This window comes from Boleophthalmus pectinirostris, unplaced genomic scaffold (genome assembly GCF_026225935.1).
Source record: "Boleophthalmus pectinirostris isolate CB_2022bp ecotype Guang Dong unplaced genomic scaffold, ASM2622593v1 HiC_scaffold_1, whole genome shotgun sequence".
Taxonomy (NCBI): domain Eukaryota; kingdom Metazoa; phylum Chordata; class Actinopteri; order Gobiiformes; family Gobiidae; genus Boleophthalmus; species Boleophthalmus pectinirostris.
Window position 1 is genome coordinate 13,517,505 of NW_026570970.1, and position 16,273 is coordinate 13,533,777.

The 16,273-nt window shown below is 40.2% G+C and overlaps 1 pseudogene; it reads left to right on the forward strand.

Annotated features, from left to right (window-relative positions):
- Window positions 1–6,316: 6,316 nt before the first annotated feature.
- Window positions 6,317–6,434, forward strand: LOC129409026 (5S ribosomal RNA; annotated as a pseudogene).
- The last annotated feature ends 9,839 nt before the right edge of the window (window positions 6,435–16,273 follow it).

The window sequence follows — 16,273 nt, forward strand, 5'->3', positions numbered from 1 at the left end:
CAGTGCGTCTTATAATCCAGAACGCCTAATAGCCCGGAAAATACGGTAGGCTGACTATATCTACAAAGCTCAGAATACTCTGTTCCACCTTTTGATGTCATGTGGTCACTGTGTTTTTAAATTCCACACACCTTCACTTGAATTATTTAGATAATTTCAGACCAGCTGTTAACTTGAAAATGACCACTACATGACATCACAAGGTGGATCAGAGTATTTTGAGCTTTCTAGATGTAGACAGACTGATAATAAAGAATTACTCAAACATGTGTGAAGGAAACAAAACTTAACTCTAGGTATGTTTTTGATGAGGTAACAACATTATAACATGACTTAAAGCTCACAAGAATCATTTTTTAACGTAATATAGGACCTGTTGAAGAGAACATTTTCATTAATAGTATAGGTGCCTACGTCATATTTGAAAGTTTTCGGAAAACAAGAAAGGAAAGAAAAAGAAAGAAAAAAATGTTTTAGGTATTTTTTATTGATATTGTATAGAGATGACTAAGGCAGACAGTGATTTTAGACTCTAACAATCGTTCTGAGAGGCTGAGGACATAGGCAATAAGGCAGGGTGATGCAGCAGTGGTAGGAGAGTAAAGTTAGGCAGATATCACAATTTGGCCAAAAAATAAAAGGCTAATGATTTGTAATTATTAGTTTTAACCAGCCATACAATTGCAATTATGAAGTATATTTTTCTTTTTGTGCATAATCTTTGTCCATTGCATTGATCATATTCATGAATTTCAGAGTGATGAGAAATCCACACTGTTGCCATAGCAATTAACAAAACATAATATTCAACTTTTTGAGAGATCAAAGTTCTCAAAATGTCACCTATAAACAGGAAGCTGAAACCCATAAATTTGTAAAACAAGCTCATCCGAAACAGATTCAGGGAAAAAAAAACAAACAGTTGTAACATGAGAACTTAAATATTGATCTAGAAATATTGAGCCACTGTTCGACATTTAAAGATAATAACCAAATGGCTCACTAAACTGACTCGTTTGGATGGAATTTGGATTTGATGAAAACAATAACACCATTAAAACTAGTTCTGTGCCTAAGCCTGAGTTTGTGTGTTTTTCACAACAATTTTACTCTCAGCGTTTCATAAAAGTGTCAGTGATGCCCTTTTACTATCATTAAGCCCACCTGACAACATTACAAACTCCACTACGGGAAAAACTGGGAAATTCTGTTTGTTTTCTACTTGCAACAAAAACCACACCAGATTTTACTGCTCAAATTCTCCCATCTCCCCACTGTACCCACCCTGTGCCCACCCTTGTTTCCCGCTCTGTACCTGCGCTGTGTATCTGCTGACTGGGCACCTCCTTGGCTCCTCCCCCTCACACTAATTGCTGAGTTGGGTTGACCTGGCGGACCACAGCGTGTTCATACAGATCACAAAATAAGGCTCCATAAAGAAAACAGCGGCCCACAATAATGAGATTTCTCCAAGAGTGGGAAAAGGTGACATTTAAAACTGCACCGGGCCCACTCGCCTTAAACAACTCCCCTGAACAAAATATAGGAGGAAGAGGAAAGTTATCGCACTTTATTCACAAGTATTATTGAGAATTTGTAAATTATGGCTTTGTGGGAGAAAGGCAGGAGTGGGCAAAGTTCTATTACTGTGAATGACACTAAATATAATGGTTTATCGAATTTAAAGGTCCTGTATTATGCAAAATTGACTCTTTAATTGAGTTTTATGCTTTAAGATATGTTAAAATGCCTCCTCAATAACATACCTGGAGTTGTGTTTTGTTTCATTAATCCTTTATTATTAGTCTGAGGAATCATTTATTACTTATTAGTTACTTATTTATCGTTAGGAACCAACATTATAACATTTTGACTGCAATGTGGGTGAAGTGTCTTGCTCAAGGGCAATGAATTTTGAAACCCTCGTCCCAAAGGCTACGTTCAGACTGCAGGGCTTAATGCTGAATTTGGATTTTTTTGTGAAATTTGATTTTTTTTTGCGAGGTCGTTCACATTTCCAGTTAAATGTGACTTGTATGTGATCTCCAGTGTGAACTTTAAACGCCCCAAAAGTGTCATTGGAGGACAGGACGACGTCACACGCAGTGTTTACTAAAGTCGACTAAACATGGACTCTAGCACTGAGCACTGGACGATTTTAAAGTTGCTGTCATACTGGAGTCAGAACATGTACAGCTTATTTGTTTTGAGGAGGAGATTGAGAAGGAGAAGGTTTTTTGTCATGGTGTTTTGTGGGGCAGTGGCAGCAACGTCCGTAGAAAGGAACGTGTGGGTGCAGAGTCGCAGCCAAGAGTGGTGGGACTGCAATGTGCTTCGCTACTTCACTGACACGGAGATCGTACACAATTTTCTTATGACAAGAAGAACATTTGTGTACATTTGTGAGCGCTTTCGTCAAGTTTCCGCCTACTTCAGGGCAGAATAGTGTCGCTTGTTGATTACGTGTAGGTGGGATGAATGTGACCTGGCCGTTCAGACTGAAGTCACATGTCGAATGATCAGATATGTATCAGTTTTAGGAGCACATATCCAAGTGGCCTGGGTCGCATTTGAAAAAAACGGATCTGTGTCCTTAAAAGATCAGATACAGGTCACATAGGGGCGAAAAAATCAGATTTGGGTCACTTCAGGTTGCAGACTGAATGTAGCTTTAGTGAACATTAACCCAATGGTGGAATACCCCATATTTTACCCAAATATTGTCCCATTGTTGACAAAATTGTAGTTTCTGTTTGCCCCAGCAGTTTGTGTCGCAAGTAACCATGAAATTCAAAATCAGCTACGAATTGTATTTCAGGACACCATTTCTATCCCCACACCAGACACTGACTAATATTTATTTTCTATTGGTGGACAAACCACATTTTGCTTTCACATATTTCTGTTTTTACATTTCCACACACTGTCCCAACTTTTCCCCAATCGCTTTGTACAGTTGTGAGAATTCCACAGAGCAGCCAGTCATTCAAGACAAACATGTCAGAGCTTTGCGTGAATGAAAAATGAACATTGGGGGGGTAAATAAAGCAATATGACCAGCGGGACTACGAATTGGGCGGATAAGTGTCAGGCTGTGAGAAAAAATGAAGCATTTACCTGTTCCTAATCGGATTTCCTGATGGCTTTGTGTAGACACTGGACTCCTCCTCCACAGAGCCGATGAGTGATGGTCTGAGGATGCAAGCCCAGTTTGAGCCAAGCGAACACATCAACGTTTAGCTACTTATTGTCCCAAATATTTAGATGGGATTCACATATGCAAGTTTCCCCTCTCAGAACAATATTGTGGGCCCATACATATTCCATTGGTTCAAAACGCCGCATTATTTCTTGAGGCTGTGAGTAAACAGATGAGAATGTGACTGGTATTCTGCGCACATCTTCAGCTTTACTTTGCAATATATATTATTATAAGCGGGTTGGAGAAATGTGTAAATTGAAAACTGCGTAAAGTTAAATCTTTTTGGAGAAATGTGTAAATTGAAAACTGCATAAAGTTAAATCTTTTCTACGTAAAGGAACTTACAGGAAGGAAACAACATGTGGAAATGGGTTCGGTTTGGCAGAGTGGTTTGCACTTCTCATCTCCTTCTCATCAAGAAGGTTCAGGGCAGGGGCAGCGCCAGCAGGGGACTTGGGTGGGCACTAGTCCCCCCTAAAATGGCCAATGCACCCCTATAGCCACCCTAAAGAGTTTTGCCCCATTTTCATAGAACTTTTTTCATAAACTTTAAAACAGTGAAGCAAACATGGTAGGGGGCGGGAGGTAAGCTCTACTGTTAAAAGGATTTAAATTAACATGTTAAAGGTGCACTATGTAACTTTATACTTTATGCTTGTTTCTATGGATATGTCATTGCTCTGCTTGGAATGTTCCACAGTATGACATTAAACAGCTCTTCTTTACATTTATTATCATTTTATAATTACATGTGGTTTTATAGCTCAAAAATACCTTGAAAAACAGGCATTCTAACTGTGAGCGGGGCCGCCTCTCCACAGATCTGACTTGTAACTTGGTCTAGTTTAATCTCCATGAAGATAGAAAAGTTTGATGCTATATTGTGAAACATTTCAGACAAAGACCAAACGTCTCCTTGAAGAAAATCATTTGACGGACCCTCCACCAGAAAAGCTACACAATGCATCTCTAAGCCTGTATGTATTAAAGGGACAGTCCAGAATTTTAGACATAGGACCTCATTTCCCAGTGAGCCAGAGTGTTGGAGACGTGTCGAGACACTTTTTTAAATATTCCATCCAGTTCTTGTATTTGCAGAGGTCACTGGTGCTAGGCTAATGCATGTCAATGGCCATAGTTATCCTGACACTAAAAACAGTCTTACCCACTCCACAAAACACCCGAAGCAAATTTATTATTACACCAGACTGTCGATGTAAATGTCTGTGTCGATAGAATAATTGTAGAAGTAAAAACAACCTTGCATTTGAAGGATTTATGTCTGAGCAGCAGCAGTGAGTTGAACTTCCTGATAGAAAGCTTGGCAGCAGCGGACTGATATATGAGAAAATAGTCCCTCAACATGTGACGATTCATGCGATGCAAGGTTAGATTTATTTCAAACATTATTCTATCAACTCAGACATTCACATCGACAGTCTGGCATAATAATAGTTTTGTTCCGGGTGTTTTGAGGAGTGGGTAAGACTGTTTTTAGTGGCAGGATAACTATGGCCATTGACATGCACTAGCACCAGTGACCTCTGCAAATACAAGAACTGAATGGAATATTTAATAAAGTGTCTCCACACGTCTCCAACACTCTGGCTCACTAGGAAATGAGGTCCTATGTCCAAAATTCCGGACTGTCCCTTTAAAAGAGGTAATGTGCATGGGAAAGTATATTAGCCTTCATTACTATACATGAATACCAAAGAAGAAAAGTGACTATGGACTTAAAAAAATCTTCTTAAAATATTTGGGCAACACCATAAGACATCAGCAGGTAGAACAGAGCATTTTTAGTTCTAGAAAAGAAGACAAAATATGCAGAAATACTAAACTAAAGTCAATGTTTGAACTTCCATGTATATTTTTGATGAGATAACAATATAATTATTAAAACCTTAAAAACTGTCGATTGCTGATTTTGCCTTTAATGACTCCAGGTCGACCTCCACACCTGTAGATCCTGACCTGTCTCTCCTCTGACTAAATGAGCGGCACATGGCAGCTCCTTCGCCGTCGAACAAGCCAGCCGTGACCCTGTAATGATAACCGCCATCACACCGCCGTCTGGCCCTATCTCCACATTTACCTGTTCACCGGCTCGTCCCGCTCCTCCAGCTCCTATAGCATCACACCAAAGGGAAAGCAGCCATCCATTTCATTGTCACATGACTCGGGGGGACAGTGCGTATTAATAAATGCGTTTCATTATTATGCATATGTCTTTATATTTCTCATGATGGATTTGGGGGGAGAAAGGAGCCATGCATTTTCAGTGACGGAGCTGTCAAATAGCATCAAGCCACACCGAACAATACATCACCTTCTTATTTACATTTCAAAATACTGTCTTTGTGATTAATCAAAAATCCACATGTGGCACACTTAGCTTTATGTAAACAAAGTTGACTAATTGTGGTCTTAAGTGAACAACAAAGGAATGACAGAGGACGTGGCCACTCAAAGAAACAGTGTGAAGTGGGTTTGATGAAGTGCCCACATCGCTCTTATGATTGATTTCAATTATTTGCGCTTGTTGTTAGGCAATCATTACATATATGGGTGTATATTACTGTACGTGGAGAGGTGGAGGTGTATCAGCCAACCACCAGCGGCCTCTCTGTGTCCTGTCCCGAGCTGTTACCAGGGTTCTGTTCAGTCAGTAGGTATATATAGAAAACATTAAATAAGAAAGTCACAATTAAATGAAAACATGGATGTGTCTTGTACTTATAGCCCTAGCAACACACTGACTAATTGTGCACCCTGGGTCTCTCATAACATACTTTTTACTTGTATTTGAGTTATACGTAAAAGTAAAGTAAACGTTTTGCTTATTTGTCTTACTATAAGGCTCTGGGTAACAAAAGCTTTATGGTGACAATATTTAAAAGTCTGAACAACTCTAAGTTGACTTCCTCACATCTTAGATTGAGACAGTCTACACCGAGACTGCCAATCTGCACCACCAATCACATGCCACATTCAGTCATAGGTAGGTAAAATGTCTTGCCCAAGGACACTGTGAAAGTATGTACTGGTTCGAGAGAGAATCCAACCGTTAACCAAACCTGACCTATCTGTGTCTCAGATACAAAATAAATATGTTGTGGCCATACCAGCTTATCAAAACCTGATCCTGTCAGATCTCAGAAGCTAAGCAGGGCCGGGCCTGGATAGTACTTGGATGGGAGACCACTGGGATAATCAGGTGCCACAAAAAACTGTTGTACCAGTCACAAAAAACTGTCGTTGTGTCCTTAGAGATACAAGACACTTCATCCACATTGCCTAGTATGAAGGTGGTGTGTGTGTGAGTGATGGTGGTGGTCGGAGGGGCTGATGGCGCTGATTGGCATGGCAGCCACGCTTCAGTCAGTCTGCCCCAGGGCAGCTGTGGCTACAATAGTATCTTACCACCACTGGGTATGGAGTGAATGAATAATGCTCTGTAAAGCGTCTTTGTGACAAATGTCTGATGTTCAAATCAGATTTTACTGAGAACTGTTCAGATGTTCACTGTGCAGATTTATTCTTGGTTACTCTCTTTGATTTGAATGGTCACTACCTAAACCCCAATATCTGCAGCCAATCATAAATCATTGCTAGTGCAACCTCTGCAGCTCAGTGTGAGGTCAGAAGTTCTGAGCTTTCACATGATTCATGGTCTGTCCATATATACACTAAGTAGTCCCTCAGTATTAAAGTGATTATCATGTTCTTGATGATCTCACTCAAAAGTTGCCTTTTGATTTCTTTAGTGCTTATTTGACTAACCTGTTATTGTCCTGTATTTGAGCCTTAAAAAAAAAGAAAGTTTTCACCTACCCCCATATGTGTAGAGTCAGAAATGTAACCATTTTTCAAAAGTAAAAACACACAAATGACAATCTGCTGCTTGTTACAATGAAATGCCAATATCAGTTCAAGTGTGTGCTGTCTCCACAGAGAAACATTCATGTTTCTAAATTACTGCTTGATTAAAATGAATGGGTCAGAAGGTTTCTATGAGTCCCAGTCTGCATGTGCAGCTTTTCCAAACATGCTTTGGAAGGGTCTATAGTAAATGTTTTATGTTTTCTTTGTTTTACTCTGAACTCAATGGAGCAGGAAGTTGAACAAAGAGCGTTCAGACTAAAAACAGCCCCCACAAGCACCTATCCCACCTCACGCCGTATCACTCAAGTCCTTATCAGAGCTCATGTGTTCTTTCAGCACAGGCCAAGCATGAGCACATGGTCCTTCTGCAAAACACCCCTGAACTCTTGGAGCTCTTGGATCAGAAGCTGGAGCCGACAAATCCACAAACTCCGAGGAGAAAGCTGCCTTCAGATTATGGCAAATCTGTGGCCCATTCTCCCCAATCCACACGGGACACGCCAGAGGAGCCGAGCTGGGCACACTCCACGGCAGAGAGAGAGAGGGAGGGAGGGGGAAGGGAGAGAGGGGGAGGAAGAGAGAGGAAACAAGACTCAGAGCTCAGAATATGTGGATAACATTGACCAGATTTATTTGTATACAATAATCAGCCAGAATAAATGAGATGTAAGTTAAATGGAAAGTAGTTTTCTGTATTGGGAAAAACATGTACAAATATTTAACATAAATATATCAGAGTTGCTGTGTTTGTTTAAGTAGGCGTATGTGGCATGTAATAATAAAATACATTAAAGCTTAGTGTTTTTCTTAATACTTTTGGACACATTTGTACTGGTATTTCATGTAGTGTAAACACCCTCTGTGTACCCTCTGTGCTGTTAAGTGATCTAAGCAGCAGCACATACGTCAGGCTCATGTGTCTCAGTGTTGTGGGGTCAATTTCCAGCTCCTACATTTTGCAGAATGTCTTTTCTGTTCTTCTCCCATTTTCATACAGATAGAGCTTTTCAGGACCCTCACAGTTTCTTTACAATAGCACGCGTCATTTAAGTTTTACTTCATACTCCATAAGACATACAAGAATGCTGATCTGCGCCATCGGCCCTTCACACACACCGCTTTCTTATTAGGCAAGGATGAAGTGCTTTGCCTAAGGACACAACAGCAGTATGCTCTAGTCCAGTGTTTCCCAAACTTTTTTTCTGGGGACCCATATTTGAAAAGTCACAAACCTATTATTCGTAAATCACAAAATAAAGGTGGATTTGACCGTTAATGAGGATATTTTATTGTTGACTGAGTGATCGTGTCTCTCTGAACAGTTAGTATTACTCAAGTTTTAAACAATGAAAAACAGTCATTGAACCAACAATAAAAGCATCCATAAGTTGCGTATTTGGACATTAAATGAAGCCCATTTCTTTTTATTTTCAACATTCAATTGAACCAGCAATATTGGAACAAAATGGTCAATAAAATAATTACAAAAAGATCAGATGTTACACAAAACATTTCAGCATTTCTAACGAGACAGGTTTTTGTAACAGGTTCCAGTCCGAGGTGCAGGAGGAGAGCGCAACATGTATATCAGATGCAGCATTCAGTCTGTTTTTGTGGTTTGTCTTTTGTGAGCACAGAAAATGTCAATTCACATATAAATGTAGTGGTGAAAGGAATAAGCATAGAAATATTGGCCCTACTGAGGACAGGATATTCTGAAGTGTATATTGCAGACCTACATGCAGATTGTGACAAGGCGACCCAAAAAAAAATTTCTTGCGACCCACATGAGATTCGCGACCCAGTCTTTGGGAAACAATACTCTAGAGCTGCTGTCCCACTGCGGCACCTGCTATTCCCAGCGGTCTCCCAGCTAAGTACTAACCAACCCTGTTAGCTTGTGAGATCAATGAGAGATTAGACAAGGTGGTCTGGTTCCTACAGTAGGCCTGTCTGTTAGAGTCATGTTCACAACAGCGGTGCTTCTTTACACTCGGGTGTCTAACCATCACATCTAATCCAGTCATTTTCTGTGCGCTGAACTATGTCATTACATTATCAGGATTGCATTTAATTGGCGTCACTTTTCCTCAAATCTTCCTGAATCGCTCCACATTTTCCATGTTTCTTTCTCTTCCTTCTCTTTCGCAGCGGCACTCCCAGATCTGAGTGTCTGAGCCCGGGCACAGCGCGGGCACAGCTCGGGCCTGCAGGCATCCTCCTCTCAGTTCCCCTGTCTCTCCCCATCTCCAGACCTGCTCCACTTTACACGCTCAAACGTCTACTTAATATGCTTTAATGCCTGCTCTTTAGCGCTGGGGAGCTTTCCATCACTTTTATACACCTTTATATAACACACTGTTAACTAGCAATGCCTTACGGAACAGCTTGTCTTGCAGCTGGAATGCGCCGCGTGCCATGATGGACCTACCTGTTCAACATTCACAGAGAGACGGTAAAATGGTGAAATGGGGCCCGCATAGCGCCGCTGTCTGTGTCCCTGTGCTATGAATATGCATGAATCACAGTGTCATGACATGCTCGGTAATTGGCAGAAACATTAGTAATGACATCGCCGGTATCTAGCCCCTGCATATTCAAGAGCTGGGGTAATATTTCTCCCCTCTTTCTTTCTTTCTTTCTTTCTTTTTTTTTTTTTTTTTTTTGGGAAGTGGAAATGTATTCGTGAGCTGCAGGTGTCCCCCGTGCCACAATCAATTGGCGCGGCTGGATCGGGCCCCAGTGAAAATCAGACAAATCATTAGTTTTGTTGCCAATCTCGCTTTGATTAATGGTAAATGTGGTGGAGAGGCAGAGCTGAGCGGAGGAGAGAGTTTAAGGTGTAAGTGTTATGAATGTGGGCATTTAGGACGCCAATATACAACGATACAATAGAAGTGTGTCGTTAGATAGAACACAAATGTGCTGGTTCAAGGCCCTGGCTCTGTAGCTCCGCCCACAGTGATCTTTAACATAAGTGAGACAACAGGGCGGGTGAGTTGGTAATGTGATTATCCACTGATCCGATGGTTGGCAGTCTGAATCCCACTTTCGACATAAACATCATTGGCTGAGCGGTCAGATCCACTGACCCACAGGCTGGCGGTGTAATTCCAGCTCCCACAGATGAATGCTGTTGTTGTGTCCTTGGGCAAGACACTTATCCCAGCTCACCCCCAGTGTCTGTGCACTGGTGTATGAGTGTGTCTGTGAATGGGTGAGTGGTTCCATGATGTAAAAATGAATGCCTTTAAAGTGGAAAAGCGCGATATAAAAATGTGACCATTTACTACAAATTCAGCCACAGCTGCCCTGGGGTAGACCACAGACTGTATAAAAGAAGTGGACTAAGCGAGTATGACGTTACCCATAGCGTTATGTATCTATATTATACATATCTATGTTATGAATAGAATTATTTTGACGGACGAAATAGCGAAAAAAAATTCAGGATCATGTAGAGTGGGTTAATACGAACATTTTAAGACCAAAATGACAAGGCTCACTGCAGCAGTTACAGAGAGAGAGGCGACAACATCCAAATGTAAGTCAGTTGGAGCCAGGTCAGAAGGAGCCGGAAGAGCCCCTTGGCGAACTTCCTATATGACACGCGGTGGCTAGAGTGGCTATGGCCACTCATATATACGGTCTATGGGGTAAACTGAAGTGAGGCTGCCAATCTGCTCCATCAGCCCCTCCAACCAACACTCACGCACACAGCACATTCATACTAGGCCATTTGGGTGAAGAGTCTTGCCTAAGGACACACCAGTTTCCACTAGTGGCACAGCTGCCCAACTGTGGCATCCATGATGTTATCCCCAATGGTCTCCCATCCAAGTACTATCCATTTTGCCTTTTTTATTAGACATGTTAAATGCATTCTTTGAGTGGGGTTGCTATTCCATAGATCTGACATGTAACTTAATCTTCACTTTTAATGCTACATTGTGAGACATTCCAAGCAAAGCAATAAAATCTCTAAGGAGACAGACAATACAGGTATAGTGTAGTGGTTTAAAAGTTTGTCCACCAACTATGGAGCAGCTGGGTCCATGATATGCAGTATTAGATGTCCATGGGTGTCCACATCAGCCTGATTCATCAGCCTGACCTCGCAGTATTAGGATTCATTTGCTCAACAGTAGGCGGATACTTTTTTTCACTTAACCAATCGCTGCTATTTGGTCATGACGTATGTAATGCGCCGCTAACAGGGTTAACTGGTATATTAAGCTTTCACAAATCCCGTAGGAAGAAGGGCGATAACGTCTTCCCACTTGAGAAAATTCACCAAACATTGTCTTTGCTTTAAATCCTCGATCTCGGGAATTGTTGCCAACACAGAATGTATGGCTCTTCACTGATTGGCCAGTGTGCGGTCTACAACTTCTGGCATTCTTGCAAACCGTCCAGTGTATTCTGATTCCTGACCTAGTTGCTGGAGAGAAATGAAAGTGAGCGGAGGCACAAGGTGGCGCCAGCCTGATATGTCCACATTATTCTAGAAATAAAACAAAATTAAGCATAAAGTCAACAATATTACATGTTTCTATGTTCTTATTGCACTGTCCAATACCTCTTATTACAGAAATATATATATAAATCAGAGATACATTACATACACCTTTGTTTTTAAATTTACAAAGCCAAATTAAGGTTAGCAAAATAAGCCAGCCTTCTCACATGTGTTATTTTTGCCTTTGTCTGCACTAAAAGCGTCAGGACGATATATGATTCAAACAGAGTAACATTATAGAGTAGTAACTTTTATTTATTTTCAATCAAGAGCCCACTTTGGAATGACTGTCGATTAATTGTGCCCATAAATGCAGCGTTAATTATCCCTCAGTAAAACGGGTAATTAAGCTGCTAATTGTGTTTTCATTCTCAAATCCAAATGGGAATCCGTGCAATGTGACCTGCATATTTGGAGAGGATGGAGAGAAAAAAATAAAATAAAATAAATAAATGTAAAAAGTGCTGACTGCAGTTGTGTAACTATGACACCCTTAGTGGAAATGGAATTCATAATTGGCCAATGAGGAGTCAGGACGCGGATGAAAACAGCGGGCCATGGCAGCGCCGTCTTAATGGGCCAAGGTTAATTAAAGGTTAATTGTGAGGGGGAGGGGCTGTGATGTATGGCTCTGGTGAACAATAGTGGCCTCTAGAGGTGAGTGATGGCCACGGTACGCACTGATTGTAAATGCGTATGCTTACAGTACGTTTAAGTATCTACCACTCCAAATGTTACGTCACAGTCTTTCCTGCTCAATATGTAGACTTTTCCAGGTTAAGCAACTTCATCTCCATGGTTACAAGCAGGTGACGCACGCTCCTTCTGAAAAGTTACATAGTCCACCTTTAATTATACTCAATTTGCTTTTGCAACCGTGTTCCCAAATTTTGCTTTTTTAAAAAAACTTAACAAAATAGCTCACGACAATCTGCACAGACTGTCACCTTCTCCTGAGCTCAAATACTCTATTCCACCTTGTGATGTCATCAGAGGTAATCCAGGAGGTCCTCAAAACTCAAATTCGTCTGAACTTTGATCGTAGCAGCTATTGTTTTTAGCCTCATTTGAACAACTTTAGTCTTCAGTGCACCAAAAACATTTGTGACCACTGCAGGCAACGACTGTATTCATTTTGTATGCTCAGAATACACTGCAAAAAACAATATCTAGATAAAATAAAATGACTTAAATTAAGAAGATTTGACTTTATTTGAGTAGATTCAATTTGACAAGTAAAATTATCAATCAGTGGAATAAGTGTGTTTTTCTTAATTCAAGCAAAATTCGATTTTGTTGCTTATTTCAAGTGCAAAAAGTTGTTATTTTTCTTATTTTAAGTGTAGCAAAATGTATTTTCATATTTTAAGTACAAAATCTCTTATTCCACTGGCAGATAATTTTACATGTCAAGAGAAATTTACTCAAATCCTGAAAATACTTTCTTAATTCAAGTTGTCTTAACTTGGCTAGATTTAGTTTTTTTGCAGTGTAGCTATTGTTTTTAGCCTCATTTGAACAACTTTAGTCTTTATGACCACTGCTGGCAACCATGTGTTCATTTTGTATGCTCAGAATACATATTGCTTGCCATAAATTTGTCCAAAAAGTATCACTTAACTGTACATTTAATGGGCTCATACATTAACTTTTATTTTTTTCTCTCTTTTTTTTTTTTAATATAGAGATTGTAGAACAGCTGGATATATAATTTATTTTTGATACATGCCTTATTTCATGTTCAAAGTATATTTTATTTATTTTTTGTTTTATACATCGCAAAACTGCTCTAAGGTACAGATTTGTATTCTGTATTTTTTTCAATTTGAAAGTTTTGCATAAATTATCAATAACAAAGTGTTTTTATGAGTGAAAGAACCACTGAATAAAAGCATCGTGTAACTTTAAAATAATAATTTGAATAATCGTGATTTCAATATTGACCAAAATAATCGTGATAATGATTTTTTCCATAATCGAGCAGCCCTAGCTTGAAGTGTTGGGAAAGCAGATATTAATATTAAATAAATAAAATAAATAAATAAATGGGCTTTTTATTGGATCAGTGTCATGATGAAAGAGCCAATCACATCTTGGATACAGGGTCTTTAAAGGTGCACTTTACACTACATCTTCGTTTCCAGAGAAATGTAAATTGTTTTGCAAGGATTTCCTACAATTCTGCCGTATAAAGGCAGAACGCTGTAACATCATTTTTGGTCAAAATAATTCATGTCATTTTGGGTGTATTTGAGACCTCCTTTATCATGTGAATAAATATTGTGAACCAATTTGATTGTTTTAACGAGAAAATAAAGCGTTATGACAATCATAACATCCAAAGTTTCACCCTTTGGAGAGTTAAGGTCTTTTGCCTTTGTAGGGCAGTAAAGGCATCAAAACTTATCTGTCTCAGTGAAGACAAGACTGCCACCAGGTCAAGTAACACGTCACATCTGTGGAGAGGCGACCCCACTCAATAAAAACACATGTTGTTGAATAAATGCAAGGTTCTACATTGTTAAATTGCATTGTCATAGTGTCGAACCTTCCATACAAATCAATAAGATCTCAATGAGAACAAAAAAGTTACACGCTGCTCTTTTATTCAATACAGCTACACATAAAAGTCCAATAAAAACACCATATTCACAAACCAGTGGCTGAATACATGGGTTTACAAATCTCATCCATCTATGCCCTATCTCCTTGATCAGACGCATAATTCCTCCACACATTTGCATGAGTCTCCAGCGGTGCCTTGTCCTCCCACACTCTCTATAGCACCAGGTTTATGCATCATCCTCCAATCTCACGCTCACACCACGGCCAGCCGCTACAAGGTGTTAGCTCCAGATTAGCCGACGCATATCTGGCAACAATGTCCAGTCCGGTCCATTATTTTTCAAATTCTGCGTCAACTTGGGCAGATTTTGCGTCACCCGGGCCACTCTGCCGCCTCGTGTCACCCCTGCCCCTCCCCCCCCTCCCTTCTCCCCATACCCTGCCTATGACAACCACTAATGACCCTCCCTCCTCTCCCTCCTCCCTCCCTCCTCCCCTCTTTCCTGCCTCTCGCACACACATACACACTACGGCCGGTCTGAATAGGCTGGCCCCACCTCGCCCGCACTAAATATGGAACACAATTGAAATCGAGAAATCCTGTCAGCAGATAGGGTATAATAATATTGACCTATGCTTCATTAGGGGGGCTTTTATACCGGCGTGCGCGTATCAGAGCCTGGGGTAGACTCATTAAAACTTCAATCTCGCATTAAGACAATAAGGCAATAAATGTAAGTGGAGATATAGTGCAGATATTGGGCCTAGTATTGTAGAAAGTGCTTTAGAAGTGTCAGTAAAGCTCGGGCACCGCATGTGATCTTAGTAATGGATCTAAGTTCTGAAGAGTCTGATGACGTCATGATTTAAGATGGATGGACGGAGCCTATATGTGCTGTAAGTCGATGGGAGATTTACAGGTTTTGAATGAAATATTAACCTAACTGCTTTCAAACACAATGTTATTTGAAAAGGCATTGGCTCCACAAACTTGCCATGGTAATATTTTGGGTTTAAAGTTCTTTCAAGTGACAACAATCACGTCTTCGGGGTTGAATAATGGCACTGTTTTCTGGAGAAATTACCAAAAAATATGTATTATCGTAGTTAATTTATGTTGATAAGACATTGGACTTGGAGCCAGTTTTTGTTTCATGTGGATAGGCCCAGTGATTATAAAGATATGAACCATAAACAAGAACAACAAATCTACAATCTGACAGCTCCAGCTCCATTTTCTAGTATAGGAATTCAAGAATGCAAGCTATTAAATGGGTTAATTTCAAGTATGTGTTTACATTTGTTTGGGTATGTTTCCCAAATTGTGGTCTGAAGCCCCCTAGAGAGCCTTGGCAGTACTGCATTGGGGCCCCAAAAGTCTGCACACTAAGCACTTTTTTCCCCTGATAGAAAAAAAAATATATATGTGTGCAAATGAAGATGATTCCTCTCAATATGAAACAACAATGGGCACACTATTTATCATCTTAATAATGGCATAAACGTATAACAGTATTTGGAGGAGAAACCTTCATGTTTTTAAAGATTTTAAGTAAAGGCTCACATAGGATTTTTTTAAAATCAAAGCTGGAAATCTCTATTAGTATTTTTGTATTCTTATTGGAACGTTTAATGAAAGTTAGTGTGTGTGAGTGTGTGTGTGCTTATGTTGGGCTCTCATGAAGTGTCTTTATACTAAAATGAATAATACAAGCTGATGTGCCCATGCTGAGAGATAGGCTCCCTGTGACAGAAACAAAGTGCCTGCCTTGTGATGGACTTCTAGAACCACTCACTAATGAGAAGTATTTCCATTGAAATTATAACAGGCCTAATTAAGTTCTAATTAAGCCTTGAGTATCCATACATTTATCATAATGATCATATAGAGCCACCTAGAACATACCATAAGCCAAACATACCCTCTCCCTGAAATAATTAAATAAATAATAAAACTGACAGTGGAAGGCTTGAGAAAGTGCAGCCCGCAGCTGATTGGCCCCCGCGTGTGCCGACGCCGATGACGCAGGGCGCCGAAGCACGTGGGCAAGGGTATCCAGCGCTCACATAAACAAAGCCACATTGGCCACTCTGGCTTA